The sequence below is a fragment of the Schistocerca americana genome, chromosome 1 (assembly GCF_021461395.2).
Source record: "Schistocerca americana isolate TAMUIC-IGC-003095 chromosome 1, iqSchAmer2.1, whole genome shotgun sequence".
Lineage (NCBI taxonomy): Eukaryota > Metazoa > Arthropoda > Insecta > Orthoptera > Acrididae > Schistocerca > Schistocerca americana.
In genome coordinates, this window is record NC_060119.1 from 140,863,123 (window position 1) to 140,881,538 (window position 18,416).

The 18,416-nt window shown below is 44.0% G+C and overlaps 1 protein-coding gene across 3 annotated transcripts in view; it reads left to right on the forward strand.

The window, feature by feature from the left end:
* The window catches only part of LOC124620705 (gamma-butyrobetaine dioxygenase-like), a 203,852-nt gene that overhangs the window by 30,518 nt on the left and 154,918 nt on the right, over window positions 1–18,416 (forward strand). The window contains exon 1 of one of the 3 annotated variants that reach the window (XM_047147089.1): window positions 10,894–10,965. The exons of the other annotated variants lie outside the window; for them this stretch is intronic. The gene's annotated coding sequence lies outside the window, so the exon portion shown is untranslated. Of the gene's footprint in view, window positions 1–10,893; window positions 10,966–18,416 lie in introns of those variants that run through there. 3 annotated transcript variants of the gene reach the window in all.

Here is an 18,416-nt window from a genome sequence, read left to right on the forward strand (position 1 = left end):
CAGTAGTCCTCAAAGAATGCTGTCTACTCCCGGGGCCTTGTTTTGACTTAGGTCTTTAAGTGCTCTGTCAAATTCTTCACGCAGTATCTTATCTCCTATATCATCTTCGTCTACGTTCTCTTCTATGTCATCTTCATCTACGTTCTCTTCCATTTCTATAACATTGGTCTCAAGTACATCTCCCTTGGACGGATCCACTATATATTCCTTCCACCTTCCAGCTTTCCTCTCTTTGCTTAAGAGTGGTTTTCCATCTGAGCTCTTGATATTCATGCAGGTGGTTCTCTTTTCTCCTAAGGAGTCTTTACTTTTCCTGTAGTCGGCATCTGTCGTTCCCCTAGTGCTATATGCTTCTAAATCCTTACATTTGTCCTCTAGCCATTCTTGCTTAGCCGTTTTTCACTTCGTGTCAGTTTTTTTTAGACTGCATTTTTGTACTTTCTTCTTTCACCAATTAAATTCAGTATCTCTTGTGGTACCCTCGGATTTCCACTAGCCCTCGTGTTTTTACCTATTTGATCACCTGCTGCCTTCACTATTTCCTCTTACAAAGCTACCCAATCTTCTTCTACTGTATTCCATTCCCCTTTTCTTGTAATTTTATCACACGAAATGTTTTTTGTTAAGGCCCCTTTTTCTCAGGAATGTACACGTATCAAGTTGAAATTTATGTCACATACTGAGGCCTATGGCCCTTGGGTGTTATAGAAATGTTAAGCTTCTAATTCAAATTTACAAAGTTAAAAGATATGGTCAGTTATGTCACATATTTTGATACTCGCAAACTCACTCATTAAAACCTGTAGAGTACTTCCCCTTGACGAAGAATCTTGAAATCTGGAAAGAAGAAAGGTTTCACAGTACAAGTAAAGAAAAAACCAGGAAATCGTTATTTTGCAATTATATCAAAAGAAAAAATATTTATTTTGTGTTTGTGATGCCGCTTCAACTTAAAATTAAAACGTTCTCGGAAGTCTTGTAATATGTGGGGCCGTTTCTTGCGAGAACCAATGTCGATAACACACAAAAATCGTCGAAATCCTCTATTCCCGGAATGGATGAACTGTCTGTATGCACAGTTAAGTTTGCACCGTAGCCTCAGTGAGCGGGTCACACTCACGCCCGGTCAACCTTTTTTTTAATTGCGAAAAAACGTGAAGGAATTGTATACTTCTCGCTCATTTTTTTACTTCATAGCCAAGGACACTGGCCGTGACTACCTGAAACCCAGCGGAGGTGTTGGGAATTTAATTCAGGGAATTGTCGCAAATTCTGTTAGTTACTAAGAGTATGGGACCACTGGTCACATGCTGGCGATGGAAATGTTTTTACCACAAGAATCCGATCCGCTTATCTACGAGTCGACCGCCCTATTACTAGCGCTAGTAATGTGGCCAGTAGTCGGGCACTGTTGGTGCATCAGAATTTGCAGCAATGTCCTGGATTAAACTCCACACCTCTACACAGTGTCTCGGGTAGTGGCGGCAAGTGTTGCTAGTAATGATGTTTCTCACCAACAACGACAACAATGTTGACACGAAGATATGCACACACTCGTGATATGCGCCTACACAAAACAGTTAAGAAATCTGGCACGCAAGCTGTCCGAGTGGTCGGCACGCTGTTAGTAAACTCCTGCAGTGGCGCCAGTGGTTGCGAAATCTCCGTGAAAGAAAAACAGAGTAAGGCCGTCCATTTAAGCTCCCACTTAACGTGCGGCGTACGTAAGTTGTAAACTATATTTAACCAGTAAGTCCACCCCCCTCCATTTTTTAAAGAATCTAACTACTATACACGGTGGTCCATTGATCGTGACCGTACCAAATATCTCACGAAATAAGCGTCAAACGAAAAAACTACAACGAACGAAACTTGTCTAGCTTGAAGGGGGAAACCAGATGGCGCTATGGTTGGCCCGCTAGATGGCGCTGCCATAGGTCAAACAGATATCAACTGCGTTTTTTTTTAAACAGGCACCCCCATTTTTATTGCATATTCGTGTAGTACGTTAGAAATATGAATGTTTTAGTTGGACCACTATTTTCGCTTTGTGATAGATGGCGCTGTAATGGTCACAAACAAATGGCTCACAATTTTAGACGAACAGTTGGTAACAGGTAGGTTTTTACAAATTAAAATACAGAACGTAGGTACGTTTGAACATTTTATTACGGTTGTTCCAATGTGACACATGTTCCTTTGTGAACTTATCATTTCTGAGAAGGCATGCTGTTACAGCGTGATTACCTGTAAATACCACGTTAATGCAATAAATGCTCAAAATCATGTCCGTCAACCTCAATGCATTTGGCAAAACGTGTAACGACATTCCTCTCAACAGCGAGTACTTCGCCTTCCGTAATGTTCGCACATGCATTGACAATGCGCTGACGCATGTTGTCAGGCGTTGTCGGTGGATCACGATATCAAATATCCTTCAACTTTCCCCACAGAAAGAAATCCGGGGACGTCAGATCCGGTGAACGTGCAGGCCATGGTATGGCGCTTCGACGACCAATCCACCTGTCATGAAATATGCCACTCAATACCGCTTCAACCGCACGCGAGCTATGTGCCGGACATCCATCATGTTGGAAGTACATCGCCATTCTGTCATGCAGTGAAACATCTTGTAGTAACATCGGTAGAACATTATGTAGGAAATCAGCATACATTGCACCATTTAGATTGCCATCGATAAAATGGGGGCCAATTATCCTTCCTCCTATAATGCCGCACCATACATTAACCCGCCAAGGTCGCTGATGTTCCACTTGTCGGAGCCATCGTGGATTTTCCGTTGCCCAATAGTGCATATTACGCCGGTTTACGTTACCGCTGTTGGTGAATGACGCTTCGTCGCTAAATAGAACGCGTGTAAAAAATCTGTCATCGTCCCGTAATTACTCTTGTGCCCAGTGGCAGAACTGTACACGACGGTCAAAGTCGTCGCCATGCAATTCCTGGTGCATACAAATATGGTACGGATGCAATCGCTGTTGATGTAGCATTGTCAACAACGGCGTTTTTGAGATTCCCGATTCTCGCCCAATTTGTCTGCTACTGATATGGTTATTAGCCGCGACAGCAGCTAAAACACCTACTTGGGTATCATCATTTGTAGCAGGTCGTGGTTGACGTTTCACATGTGACTGAACACTTCCTGTTTCCTTAAATAACGTAACTATCCGGCGAACGGTCCGGACACTTGGATGATGTCGTCCAGGATACCGAGCAGCACACATAGCACACGCCCGTTGGGCATTTTGATCACAATAGCCATACATCAACACGATATCGACCTTTTCCGCAATTGTTAAACGGTCCATTTTAACACGGGTAATGAAACACGAAGCAAATACCGTCCGCACTGGCGGAATGTTACGTGATACCACGTACTTACACGTTTGTGACTATTACAGCGCCATCTATCACAAAGCGAAAAAAGTGGTCCAACTAAAACATTCATATTTCTTTGCGTACTACACCAATATGTAATAAAAATGGGGGTTCCTATTTAAAAAAAACGCAGTTGATATCCGTTTGACCTATGACAGCGCCATCTAGCGGGCCAACCATAGCACCATCTGGTTTCCTCCTTCAAACTAGACAAGTTTCGTTCTTTGTAGTTTTTTTTATGCTTATTTCGTGAGATATTTGGCCCGGTCAGTATCAATGAACGACCCTGTATATAAAATAGCTTCAAACGTCTGTTTACTTTACAAATTAGCTAGGTTGTTAAATATTTGACTTAAAGCATGTGAAATCTTTTTGCTTAAAGGTGCAAAACCCAAATTTTTCAAGCGTCTCAACGTTTATAACGTCATATCTCCTGTATTGTGTGTCGTACAGTTATGTAATTTTGCAGGTGCATTAAGTGGTAGATGTGGGCACTGTCTGAAAAGTGTGTTGAGAGTGGAGTTAGCAGTAAAGAAGTAAAGGATTAAAATGTCGTGCCCGATGCTGTAGTTTCGTTTCGTGAACAGCGAAAATATAGTAAGCGATAAGCTTCTTTTCCTTTCATTGTTTTGTGGAAGGTGTGGTGTCTATAGGTCCGATGCCACAGTGTAGGTGCACGCTGGTAGTTTGGCACTACGAGATTGGACGAACTACGCCGACCACATCGCCCTCTGGCTGACGCTGTAAGCTCAACGAACGCTGCTGTCGTTTCGTCCTAGTTGATCAAGAGCTTGTAGGGGGGCTAGAGATTACAGACTTTGCCTTTGTTACTTCTAGTAACCGTTAGCTTTGATACAAGAACCGTTTTGCGCCTACGTGGTCATCTGTACGAAAAGGTTTATGCACCAGGAGCGAAGTGCTTTACCTCAACTGCTCCTATTCGCTTTCTTCATTCGGCCTATTTTGCAGATCTCAGGAGCAGACCCACGAGCCGCCTTCCAGGCGGGATACAAAAGAAGGTGTCAGTGAGAAAAAAGTTTCGAAAAAGTTTGGAGTTATGTGTAACGTTTGTTGAAAATCTCATTGTGAATTGCTGGATGAATATAGTCTGCGTCATGTCCGCGGAGTGAGTTATCCTGCTTCAAGACTTTGATACTTGACTACTTGTGTCAAACCTTTAATGTAAGACTTAATGATTAAGTTACGGCAGCAATTTAAAGTTTTACATGATATACTGAAAATCAAAATTACTTTCCCCTAGAAGTCGTTAGATAGGCATCCCGCAACTGGATCCATGCATCGCGCACAGATGTTTGAATGTCATGTTCACCAGAAGATGAGAAGTAAGAAACTGGACGAAAAGTCGTTCCGAAACTAACATATGGTTCAAATGGCTCTGAGCACTATGGGACTTAACTTCTGAGGTCATCAGTCCCCTAGAACTTAGAACTACATAAACCTAACTAACCTAAGGACATCACACACATCCATGCCCGAGGCAGTAGCGCCTAGAACCGCTCGGCCACTCCGGCCGGCAAACTAACATAGTACTCAACTGATTTCCCGAGACGAATTCGTCAATAAATAAAATTTCTTCGTCAAATATTTGGTGTTTTTCACGGGAGATAACAGGTAGGAATAAAATGAACTTCTGACACAAGCTCCGCGATGACTCACGAAGAAAAAAATGCAAGCAACAAAATTAGGATTAAGTAGTCACGAAGCAAAAAAATTTATGTTACAGCTAAACGCAACAAGAGTGATTTAACATGAGGTCTTGGCACCGCCTTCAACGCCAAAACTTTCCTCCAGAGTACACTTGACATGCTGTTGCCACGGTCGCAGGTTCGAATCCTGCCTCGGGCATGGATGTTTGTGATATCCTTAGGTTAGTTAGGTTTAAGTAGTTCTAAATCTAGGGGACTGATGACCTCAGATGTTAAGTGCCATCGTGCTTAGAGCCATTTGAAGCATTTGAACATGCTGTTGATATTGTGGGTTGGTTTATAAAAAGCGAGCCGCCCCCCCCCCCCCCCCCCCCACCCACCAATCAGCAGATTCGCAAATCTGCAGGTCCCATGGATATGCTTATCTTGTAGTCGTGATTGTCCAGGCCTGCAGGTGAGCGGATCCATTTTACGGCAGAGGTGGTCTTCATAAATAACAAGAAAAAGCTTTGAGCAATGAAACTTACTGGCAGATTAAAACTCAGTGCTGGACTGAGACTCGAACTCTGGAATTTTGGCGTGTGAGCTACCCGAGCACGATTCACGGTCTCCCTCACAGCTTCACTTCGGCCAGTACATGCTCTACCGTTCACACGTCAAAGAGGTTTGATGCATACCTTGCGGAACTAGAACTCCTAGGAGAAAGGATATTGCGGGGACATGGCTTACCCGCAGCCTGGGCAAAGGTTCCACGTTCGAATTCCGGACCGGCGTAGTGTTTTAATATGCCATGAAGTTTATCTCAGTGCACACTCCGATGCAAAGTGAAAATTTCATTCTGGAAACAATCCCCCACGCTGTGGCTAAGCCATGTCTCCGCAATATATTTTCTTCCAGGAGTGCTAGTCCCGCAATGTATGCAGGAGAACTTCTGTGAAGTTTGGGAGGTAGGAGACGAGGTACTGGCGAAAGTGAAGCTGTGAGGACGGATCGTGAGTCGTGCTTTGGTAGCTCAGTCAACAGAGTACTTGTCCTCGAAAGGCCACACGGTTTTAAAAACTGCCAGAAAGTTTGAGATCAGTGCACACTCAGTTTCAGATCAGTTCACACTTCACTGAAAATGCATTCAAGTTCGAGTAATGTTTGGTTATTATTACTCAGTACAAAAACAACGTAATTAATAAAATCGAATAACCAGAATCACTGGTCCAGCTACCTCAACACTCTTCAATTGTCTCCACCTAGCTGTCCACATTCACCTGCGGGTCTTCCTTTATCGTGAAGGGTTGTGACGTCATTCCTGTTACGTGAAATAAGCACTACGTCAGTATTACAACCAGTCATACGAATAAAATGAATATTTGTGACGTTTCCCCTGTCGGTGAAGGTCAGTTTTCTCTAAGATTCAAAGGATCGAAAAAGTATTGAGAAATCCTTCCAGATTGCCCGTTTTCTTTGGATGCAAATCATGTTTGTAACGTACTCTATTGACTAAAGCAGGTTGACATGGTGATAGAAGGGATGAAAACAAACAAGAACTAATGTTGTTTAGAACGTTGTTCAAAATGGTTCAAATGGCTCTGAGCACTATGGGACTTAACATCTGAGGTCATCAGTCCCCTAGAACTTAGAACTACTTAAACCTAACTAACCTAAGGGCATCACACACATCCATGCCCGAGGCAGGATTCGAACCTGCGACCGTAGCATAGAACGTTGTTGACTGAATGAAATAAACTACGTGCATCGACGTGTTTCGACCTTGTACATCTACTGCAATAGTTCAATAGCTTCAAAAGGGTTTTCTAAAAAAGTGTAAAAATTAAGATAACCTTTGTTCTCACATCATGAGGGTTGGTTCATGTATGCTATCCCAAACGAAGCAAATTGAAGGTGGTTCTGACTTTTAGTACGTGTTAGTAATGCTGGGGATAATTCCTAAAACAAAACAAAAAAAAAAAAAAAACAAATAGACGGTGCGGAAAGGCATGCGTTTCTATTGCACGCAGTTCACGGTTGAGACGATGTGAACACTCCACCCCAAACTATAAGGGCAACACAGACAGATGGTATTGTCACCTGAAAATTACTGGTAATATCAGTGACTTATACTGTCTCCCTACCTGCCGGCCGTCTCTAATGACATGGATATCGACAGGACGGTAAACCCTACACCTACAGCTACGTGATTAGTCTGCAATTCTGGCAGAGGGTTCATCAAACCATCTTGAAGCTATTTCTCTACCGTGCCACTCTAGAACAGCAGGTGGGAAAAACGAACATTTAAATCTTTCCGTGCGAGTTCTTATTTCTTTTATTTTATTATGACGATCATTTCTCCCATTATAGGTGGGCGCCAAGAAAATATTTTCACACTCTGAGGAGAAAGTTGGTGACTGAAATTTCGTGAAAACATAAAATTACTTTTTTTTTTTTTCTCACTCCAATTCGAATATAATATGCGTGGCACTCTTTCCCCTACTGCGCGATAATACAAAACGAGTTGCCCTTCTAGGAACTTTTTTGATGTCCTCCGCCAGTGTTCATCAGACACAAGGGTATCGTCAGGAATGCCCCATGCACCTGCGATATGGCTGATCGTATTCTCTATGTGCATAAATGACTAACGCACGGGGTGTAAAGGAATCTGCTACTGTTTGCTCTGACGCAGTTGTGTTTGGGAAAGTGTCGTTGTTGTGTTAGTTTAGGAGGATACAGGATTTCTATTTGGTATGGCGGATGAGAGCTTGGTCTAAAAGTAGAAAATTTAAATTAATGCAAATGAATAGGAAAAAAAAAAAAATCCTGTAATGTTCGAATACAGTTTTAGTGGTGTACTGCTTGATACAGTCACTTCGATTAAATGTCTAGGCGTAACGTTGTAAAGCGATATGTGATGGAACGAGCACGTATGAGAGATAATAGGAAAGCCAAATGATCGACAGCAGGTCAGATTGAAGGAAGACATCGGAGCAATTTCGAGGCGTGCTACTAGATTTGTAACCAGTAGGTTCGATCAGAACACAAATATTAGGGAAATCTGTTGGGAACTGAAATGGCAATCCCTGGAGGGAAGAAGACGTTCTTTCCTCGTAACACTATTGAAAAAATTGGGAGTACCACGTTTGCGGCTGACATCAAAACTATTTGTTGCTGCCTACGTACATAATACAACATATAAAACTGGTTTCTAAACCACTTTGTATACAAACCTATCATCCGCAATTCTGTCCCTTTGTGGCAATTTTTCAATTAATTAAGTTATATTATTTAAAACCGTCGCTGTTCTGTTATATTTGACCTAACACGATAAAGTCCGATTGAAAAAGGTCTTCTGCACCCGCGTGTTATTGTTTCAGATACTAGGGCGTGAATGCGCCTAGAAATTGAGCTCAGAAATGCGTTGTCAGTGACCACAGTACCCGCTTAGGTACGGAAAATTGGTCACTATGTAAGCCTTCAGAAGAATGCATGTACACCCATGCTCATAAATTAAGGATGATTGCAGAATGTGGTGCCACACAACGTGTCACTGCACAAAACTGGCGCTAATAGCATAGGCACATAGGGAACACACACGACACAGATCTGTAAGTCCACGGTATTGATGATAAGTTGAGAAAACCGTCCCGAAACACATGTGCTACAAAACGCCACTGTTTCCTGCACATGTACCCCGACACCAATATGGAATATGATCACCATGCACACGTACACAGGCCGCACAATGGGTTGGCATACTGTGGATCAGGTGGTCGAGCAGCTGCTGGGGTACAGCCTACCATTCTTGCACCAGTGCCTGTCGGAGCTCTTGAAGTGTCGTAGGGGTTTGAAGACGAGCAACGATACGTCGACCGAGAGCATCCCAGACGTGCTCGATGGGGTTTAGGTCTGGAGAACAGGCAGGCCAATCCATTAGCCTGATATCTTCTGTTTCAAGGTACTCCTCCACGATGGCAGCTCGGTGGGGCCATGCGTTATCATCCATCAGGAGGAAGGTGGGAACCACTGCACCCCTGAAAAGGCGGACGTACTGATGCAAAATGACGTCCCAATACACCTGACATGTTACATACAGTTCCTCTGTCAAAGACATGCAGGGGTTTACGTGCACCAATCGTAGTCCAACCCCACAACATCAAACCACGACCTCCATACAGGTCCTTTTCAAGGACATTAAGGGGTTGGTATCTGGTTCCTGGTTCACGCCGGATGAAAACTCGGCGACAATCACTGTTCAGACTATACCTGGAGTCGACCGTGAACATAACTTGGGACCACTGTTCCAATTCCTTGTACTTTGTCCTTGACACCAACCTTTACGATCTCTCCTGTGACCAGGGGTCAGTGGAATGCACCTTGCAGGTCTCTGAGCGAATAAACCACGTCTGTTCAGTCGTCTGTAGACTGTGTGTCTGGAGACAACAGTTCCAGTGGCTGCGGTAAGGTCCCGAGCAAGGCTACCTGCAGTAGTCCGTCCTGTACTGTAGCGCCTGGACACATCTGCTGGAATCGTTGCCATAATCTTGAGATCACACTTTGTGGCACACGGAGGGCCCGTGCTACGACCTGCTGTGTTTGACCAGCCTCCAGTCGCCCTAGTATTCTACCCCTCATAACGTCATCAGTGTGTGTTCTTTGGACCATTTTTAACACACTGTCACCATTAGCACGTCTGGAACCTAGAATGAAATTTTCGCTCTACAGCGGAGTGTGCGCTGATATGAAATTTCCTGACAGATTAAAATTGTGTACCGGACCGAGATTCGAACTCGGTACCTTTGCCTTTCGCGGGCAAGTGCTGTATCAACTGAGCTATCCAAGCACGACTCACGCTCTCCTGCCTTCCAAACTTCACAGAATCTCTCCTGAGAACCTTGCAGAACTAGCATTCCTGGAAGAAAGGATACTGCGGAGACATGGCTTAGCCACAGCTTGGGGGTCCCGAGTTCGAGTCTCGGTCCAGCACACAGTTTTAATCTGCCAAGAAGCTTCGCGTCTGAAAACGTCTGCACACTTAGTCGCTGCTCCGTACTCTGACATGCACCAACACACCTCTGCGTATGTGGACTGCTGCCAGCGCCACCGTGCGACGACCGCATGTCAGATGCACCGCATGGTCATACCCGAGGTGATTTAAACCCGCAAACTGCCCACCAGAGCGTTGTTTCAGCATGCATCGGCATTATCCTTACTTCATGAGCATGAGTATAGTTCCAATATGTTATTTTCTGATTCACTTAAAAATATTTGGTGTGACACCTTATACAAATATGTAATATGCAGATTCAAAGTGGATGCGTGGTAAGCTATGAGTAACCATGGTTTCATGGAAATTTAATTTCTCTTTGAAAAACCACTTTACACCCTGCCCCCTCCCACCCTTTCCTACAGGGCCCGAGGTGTCGTCCTACAATATGAATATTGTCTCTTAAGCAAGAAAGTTTGACGACTACTACTGTAAAATGTTTTTACGCAATGGATGTAACGTCCAGCGTGAGCCGTCCGTAACAGTGAACACCCTCTGGTGTCTACCCTCTCATTGCATGTGTAAAATACAGCATCTACCTGTTTTCGGGTTTTCAACAACCGAAACTCGCATCCAGCTTAGTCTGTCACGGCGCCGCCACGGCATGTCGTAGGAGTACAATCTCGTGAGTACCCGGAGAGCGGGCATCAGGTGAGGCGGGACCACGGTGAAGTTGTCGCCTCGTAATCAGCGTTGCGGCCAAACATTGAGCAGCACGTAACGCGCTCCGACATGAGAATGATAAGAAGCCAAGAGCCACGGCAGGCTGACCTCGCCAGCATCCAGTTAACACTGGGACGCGGGCCAGCGTGGCATGCACCCACGCTTCTGACACCTGCACCTTCTTACTGGAAAACTCTTATTCCGCTGGTGAGTAAAGTGCTAAACTAAGTCCACTGACCCATTTTTCTCCTTCTTGTAATGTAATAACATGTGTTTTGTCCTTGTTGTTGTCATTCTGATCTTCAGTCCGAAGACTGGTTCGATGCAACTCGTTAGTCTGTTTTGTGCAAGCCCCTTCATCTCTTGGTAAATGCCGCAATTACACTGTTTGTACTTGCTTACACAATTCAAGCCTTGGGCTCCATGTAAAATTTTAACCCTAATTGCCAAATGACAATTCCTTGAGGACTCAAAATGTGTTCTTTCAGCCGAGCCCTTCTCATAGTCAAGTTGTGGCATAAATTCCCTTTTTTCCATTTCGACTCATTACCCCCTCATTTGATATTCGATTTATCCATCTAATCTTCATCATTATTCTGTAGCACCGCATTTCAAAAGTTTCTCTTATTGTTTGAACTGCTTGTCGTGCACATTTCACTCCCACTGTAGATAAATACCTTAAGAAAATATTTCATAACATTTATATTTATATTTTTCAGAAACACTTTTCTTGCTGTTGCCAGTATGCATTTTGTATCTTCCCTACTTTGGCCCAAATAGCAAAACACATTTAAGCCTTTAGCGTCTCATTTCAGCATCGCCTGTTTTAACTCGTCCACGACTACATTCCATGACGCTTTTTTTTTACTTTTATTAATGTTCATTTTATAATCTCTTTTAAACGTACTGCAAGTTTTTATTTCTTCTCCCTGAACTTTAATTACCATTCCAAATTTCTCTTTGGTTTTCTTCAAAGCTTCCTCAATGTAAATATTGAATAACATCTACCGAGGCTACAACCCTATCTCACTCCCTTCTCAACTATGACCTCCCTTTAGTGTTCTTTGAACTCCTGTCTGGTTTGCCGGCCGTTGTGGCCGAGGGGTTCTAGGCGCTAGTCTGGGACTGCGCGACCGCTACGGTCGCAGGTTCGAATCCTGCCTCGGGCATGGATGTGTGTGATGTCCTTAGGTTAGTTAGGTTTAAGTAGTTCTGGGGGACTGATGACCTCACAAGCTAAGTCCCATAGTGCTCAGAGCCATTTGAACCTGTCTGGTTTCTGTACAAGTTGTAAATAACATTTCGCTCCCTGTAGTCTATCCCTGCTACCTTCAAATTTCAAGAGTGTACCGGTAGTCCAGTCCACATTGACAAAAGCTTTATTTAAATCTACAAATGCTACAAATGTATTTTTGCCTTGCTTCAACCTGTCTTCTACGGTAAATCATAAGGTCAGTATTGTTGGGAGCACATTGTGCTCAAGTGGGAGCGACCTAGATGGTTGTAAAACAATAAACTGGTAGCCAAGATCGCAGGAATTCTTTTTATTCCATGATTGCCGCGCAGGATTAGCCGAGCGGTTTAAGGAGCTGCAGTCATGGACTGTGCGGCTGGCCCCGACGGAGGTTCGAGTCCTCCCTCGGGCATGGGTGTGTGTGCTTGCCCTTCGGATAATTTAGGTTATGTAGTGTGTAAGCTTAGCTGTTAAGTCTCATAAGATTTCACACACATTTGAACATTTTATTCCATGAGTACCGGTTTCGGCGAAACTAAAGTCGCCATCATCGGATCTTAGGACACATACAGGTTACAACATCAAGGCAAACAATGGTGATATTAACAGTTGCCTGTAACACGCAGACCTTACAAAATTGTCGTAAGTAACACATAGGCGTCCAAGAGAGATGACATTATAATTGTTAAGTGTCACCATTACATACAAGCGCAAGCTAGGTACTAGTATCGATCTATAATGGCGACTTTAATTTCGCCGAAACCGGTAATCATGGAATAAAAAGAATTCCTGCGATCTTGGCTACCAGTTTATTGTTTTACAGGTCAGTATTGCTTCCCGTGTTCCTACATTTCTCCAGAACAGAAAGTAATCTTCCCGGAGGTCGGCTTCTGCCAACTTTTCCGTTCTTCGGCAAATAATTCGTGTCAATAGTTTGCAACCGTGACTTACGAAACTAATTGCTCGGGAGTATTCTTACCTGTCAGCATCTGTCTTCTTTGGAATTGCAATTATTACATTCTTCCTTAAGCCTGAGGGTATTTCCTCTGCTTCATATATCTTGCACATGAAGTGGAATGATTTTGCCATGTCTGGCTGTCCCAAGGAGCTCAATAATTCTGTATATATGTCGTCTACTGCAGTAGCATATCTCTTACCTGATCTTCGCCTACTTCCTCTCTTCTTTCTGTAGTTTTGCCCTCATGTTTGGTACCCTTGTATCGACCCACTATACTACATTTCTTCCGTCTTGCAGCTTTCAGCTTCGCTGTGTCAACATCTGTGCTGTATTTGGCGTCAAAATCAGATAAAATGGTGTGATATGTGTGAGATCTTTCTTTCCATTTCACTTCTTACTCTATCAAAAACTTGGAAGCACTCTAGTTCACACAGTTTCTCAGCACAGATCGAGTTTGCCTCGGATTCAGCCAACTCTCCAACCATTCTTTTAGTTTCTCTCAACCACGTAATTGTAAAACTGTTCGGGCGGATATGGAATCACTAACGACTTTGGCGCTGGTTGAGTATTTATGTACTCCTCTTCACGTTGCTGTTTAATAATGTTTACCGCAGCAGGTAGCAAACTCGATATTTGTGTCCTTATAGCGATTTGTTAGTACAGTTCAGTTTTGTTAATACACTCCTGGAAATGGAAAACAGAACACATTGACACCGGTGTGTCAGACCCACCATACTTGCTCCGGACACTGCGAGAGGGCTGTACAAGCAATGATCACACGCACGGCACAGCGGACACACCAGGAACCGCGGTGTTGGTCGTCGAATGGCGCTAGCTGCGCAGCATTTGTGCACCGCCGCCGTCAGTGTCAGCCAGTTTGCCGTGGCATACGGAGCTCCATCGCAGTCTTTAACACTGGTAGCATGCCGCGACAGCGTGGACGTGAACCGTATGTGCAGTTGACGGACTTTGAGCGAGGGCGTATAGTGGGCATGCGGGAGGCCGGGTGGACGTACCGCCGAATTGCTCAACACGTGGGGCGTGAGGTCTCCACAGTACATCGATGTTGTCGCCAGTGGTCGGCGGAAGGTGCACGTCCCCGTCGACCTGGGACCGGACCGCAGCGACGCACGGATGCACGCCAAGACCGTAGGATCCTACGCAGTGCCGTAGGGGACCGGACCGCCACTTCCCAGCAAATTAGGGACACTGTTGCTCCTGCGGTATCGGCGAGGACCATTCGCAACCGTCTCCATGAAGCTGGGCTACGGTCCCGCACACCGTTAGGCCGTCTTCCGCTCACGCCTCAACATCGTGCAGCCCGCCTCCAGTGGTGTCGCGACAGGCGTGAATGGAGGGACGAATGGAGACGTGTCGTCTTCAGCGATGAGAGTCGCTTCTGCCTTGGTGCCAATGATGGTCGTATGCGTGTTTGGCGCCGTGCAGGTGAGCGCCACAATCAGGACTGCATACGACCGAGGCACACAGGGCCAACATCCGGCATCATGGTGTGGGGAGCGATCTCCTACACTGGCCGTACACCACTGGTGATCGTCGAGGGGACACTGAATAGTGCACGGTACATCCAAACCGTCATCGAACCCATCGTTCTGCCATTCCTAGACCGGCAAGGGAACTTGCTGTTCCAACAGGACAATGCACGTCCGCATGTATCCCGTGCCACCCAACGTGCTCTAGAAGGTGTAAGTCAACTGCCCTGGCCAGCAAGATCTCCGGATCTGTCCCCCATTGAGCATGTTTGGGACTGGATGAAGCGTCGTCTCACGCGGTCTGCACGTCCAGCACCAACGCTGGTCCAACTGAGGCGCCAGGTGGAAATGGCATGGCAAGCCGTTCCACAGGACTACATCCAGCATCTCTACGATCGTCTCCATGGGAGAATAGCAGCCTGCATTGCTGCGAAAGGTGGATATACACTGTACTAGTGCCGACATTGTGCATGCTCTGTTGCCTGTGTCTATGTGCCTGTGGTTCTGTCAGTGTGATCATGTGATGTATCTGACCGCAGGAATGTGTCAATAAAGTTTCCCCTTCCTGGGACAATGAATTCACGGTGTTCTTATTTCAATTTCCAGGAGTGTACATCAAACTACATCTTTAAAAGTCACCTTACGTAATCAATTTCTTTGAGAAAGTTCAAAACTCGTGTTGCTCTTATATTGGTCCATTTGTATCTATTGGTCATATCCTGTAACGGTGGTCATATCCTGTAACACCTTGAGTACGGATGTCTTCTGGTGAGCTGAAACAGCTTGGAGCCTATAGTGATGTCTCTTGAGACTTTTTTTTTACGACGGTCTAGTACAGTCTCCCACATCAAAGTAGAGTTGCTGAAGCAATCGAAGAACTGCTACACTTTCCTAAAAATTTTAAAACATGATTATAACTGAAATTTCCGCGTGTTTTAGATTGTGTTCAGCGCAAGGTACAAATTTAGCCTGATCGTGTTTTCGCATTTAAATGCTTGAACGCCTTCATATTTTCCTGCCCTGTTCGGACTATTATCGACTTCTTGGCCACGACAATTTGGAATTTCCAAACCATTACTGCTCAACTTCTGATAAACCCCTTCTGCTTTCCTGATGACTTATGAAGAAACCAACAAAACGTTTTCGTATTGAATTATCCCCATTCTTAATTTAGACATGACTAATGTACTGTGGCCGCAATACAATGAAACATAATAAAGTCCGTAGCCCATTTTAGCTTTTCTGATAGATCGAACTTTACTTCCCACACTCTCTTCAACCTCGTTCTGAATTTTAGCAGAAAAATAGCTCGTAACATGTTTTCCCTGTCTAACGTTCCCTATGTTCTGAAACAGTTAAGGATTGCAGTAACTAATAAGCTCCAAACAGCTCAACATACGCCGCTGGTGGAATTGTCACCTGAGCTTCAATGTAAAGTGTTCCTGGCGCAGTGTAGAATTTGTATCACTATAGGACAGAACAACACTTCCGTATTTCAATTAGTATGCCCTTTTAGAAGACAGCATCAGCATAAGAACCAGTTTTCATTTGATCTTCTAATTCTTTCCATTTGACATACGAGTTTCAGGGAGTTGCCGATGTTTCGCGAACGTGAATGAAGGGGTTGAAGTGCCTCCAACCATTCAAACCTTTCTCAAAATCAAATAATCGGGAATTATCTTCTTTTGAGAAAAGAAAGAAGCTTGGGAGCAGCGTAAGAACTGGTTGGAAGGGCAAGTAAATTACATAATCACCTTCTGTGCCTCTTTTTTGTTTGCTTTCTCCAACTTCGCTTCTCGCTCCACTCATCAATCGGCGGAAATCGACAAAAATCGGAAGCTTTCCACCAAATAGCATATTTGCTTCATCACCCGTTCGTCGATCTTCGAGAGCTTATAATACCGTAGCATTCGCGTACATATTCTTCATTATATTAACATAGATTGGATCATACCATGTTTCTCGAGATCTGTTAATGCAGATTTATCGACCTCGAGCTGAAAACTTCTCAGGAGCTGTAAATCTCAAAAAAAGTTGTATAATTTCGTTTCGACTTACAAATGGGCCATTCTGCTATAGTCACTTACAGTGGTATCTTGTTCCTTTACCCGGTTAAAATCTAAGAAGGAAGAAGAATGTAAGGTTAGGATTTAACGTCCGTCGATATCGGGTCATGAGAGACGAAGCCCAAACTTGGTTCAAATGGTTCAAATGGCTCTGAGCACTATGCGACTTAACTTCTGAGGCCATCAGTCGCCTAGAACTTAGAACTAATTAAACCTAACTAACCTAAGGACATCACACACATCCATGCCCGAGGCAGGATTCGAACCTGCGACCGTAGCGGTCACGCGGTTTCAGACTGAAGCGCCTTTAACCGCACGGCCACACCGGCCGGCGAAGCCCAAACTCACGTTATGTTTGTTGAGGGTGGGGCGGGGAATCGGCCGTGCCCTTCAAAGGAACCATCCCGACATTTCCCTGAAGCGATTTAGGGAAATCACAGAAATCATAAATCGGGATGATCGGACACGGATTTGAACCGTTATCCTCCCGAATGGGAGTCGAATGTGTTAACCATTGGGCCTCCTCGCCCGGTGATTAAAATATAATGTTTATTTCGGCACAGTGGGCAATAATTTTAGTTAATGTCGGGTACGATATGGATAGAAACTAGTAGAACTGCAGCTTTTTATGTCATGTTTCTCCCTTTTCTCGTGAAGAAGAATAATTACAACGTTGTTCCAGTTTGGAGACATTGACATCTTTCGAAAACATTCTGTAAATATTTTTTAAAATTTTATGTAGATTTTCCTCCAGCTTTAATCATCTCTCAGCGCCGAGTCTTCCCTTTTTTCATGGTTCGACTGTCTTCATATCCGTATACCACATCTGGCATCTCATCTAGAATCTCATTATTTTCATTATTAGCCGTCAGTGTTCTTGATTCATCGCTTGAAATATACGAACATTTTAGGAGAACACGAAATGATTAAACAATATTCTCTGTTGTTAGGTACTGTGTCATCAATTACCTTAACTGATGAAATGTAGTGTCCAAATTTCTGTTTTGTTTCCTTCTGCTGTCAATAGTTTCTCTTACGAAATTTTCATTGTATCCTAACACATCATCTCGAAGACAATATTTTCCATCACGTTCCCATTGTCTTTATAATCATATCCACTTAATATCATCGTCATTCTGAATAGTGTGATCTCTGTTGTGGATTGTTGCACATGTATCCTGAAAACCGTCAGTGGTATTTTGTACCGTTCTCTATAAGAAAGTATTTCAACCCCTTGTGATGTATTGTAAAGTTACTCGGGGGTGTTATAGATTTTCTGGCCCGAAAGATCGAAATTTTGAGCCAGTGGCTGTTTAATATGACGGTCTGTCCCTAATGAAAGTCTGTCTACTGCAGATAAATTAATTATAGCCGTGAATATCTGTCAGATGAGACAGCCGAATACATCTCCCACAGGCGTCATTATTTCATGCTCGTAATTCAGCACTTGGGAACAGTAAAATCCTACAAAGTTAGAAATAAACCACTTTATTACCTAGATTATCGTGTACATAATATGAACATGTTAAACTGTGGAAAGTAAGCAAATGTGCTTATAAAAATATGTGAAAACTCGGTGATCTTGCAACTTTCAAAGAATGGCATCAGGTTCACTCATAAAGAAAGCCAATTAAATTAGTGTGCCACATGATGGTCAGATTACGAACATGAGCACATTGGCATGCTTCTTCTAAAGTTCTGAGACTAACGGGGCTGAAACACTGATGTCGAGCACTTAAAAAGACGGGGAATGTTCACCAACCTGCTCAAGGGGTACCACAAAACGTTCTCACGTATGAAGTCAATGGTCCTTCAGTTGCTCCAGACTGCACAGCTCGCCGCATCAGAACTGGTCTCAGAAATGTACTCACCCGCAAAAAACGGACAAGAAATCACTTTGGCGTCAGGCA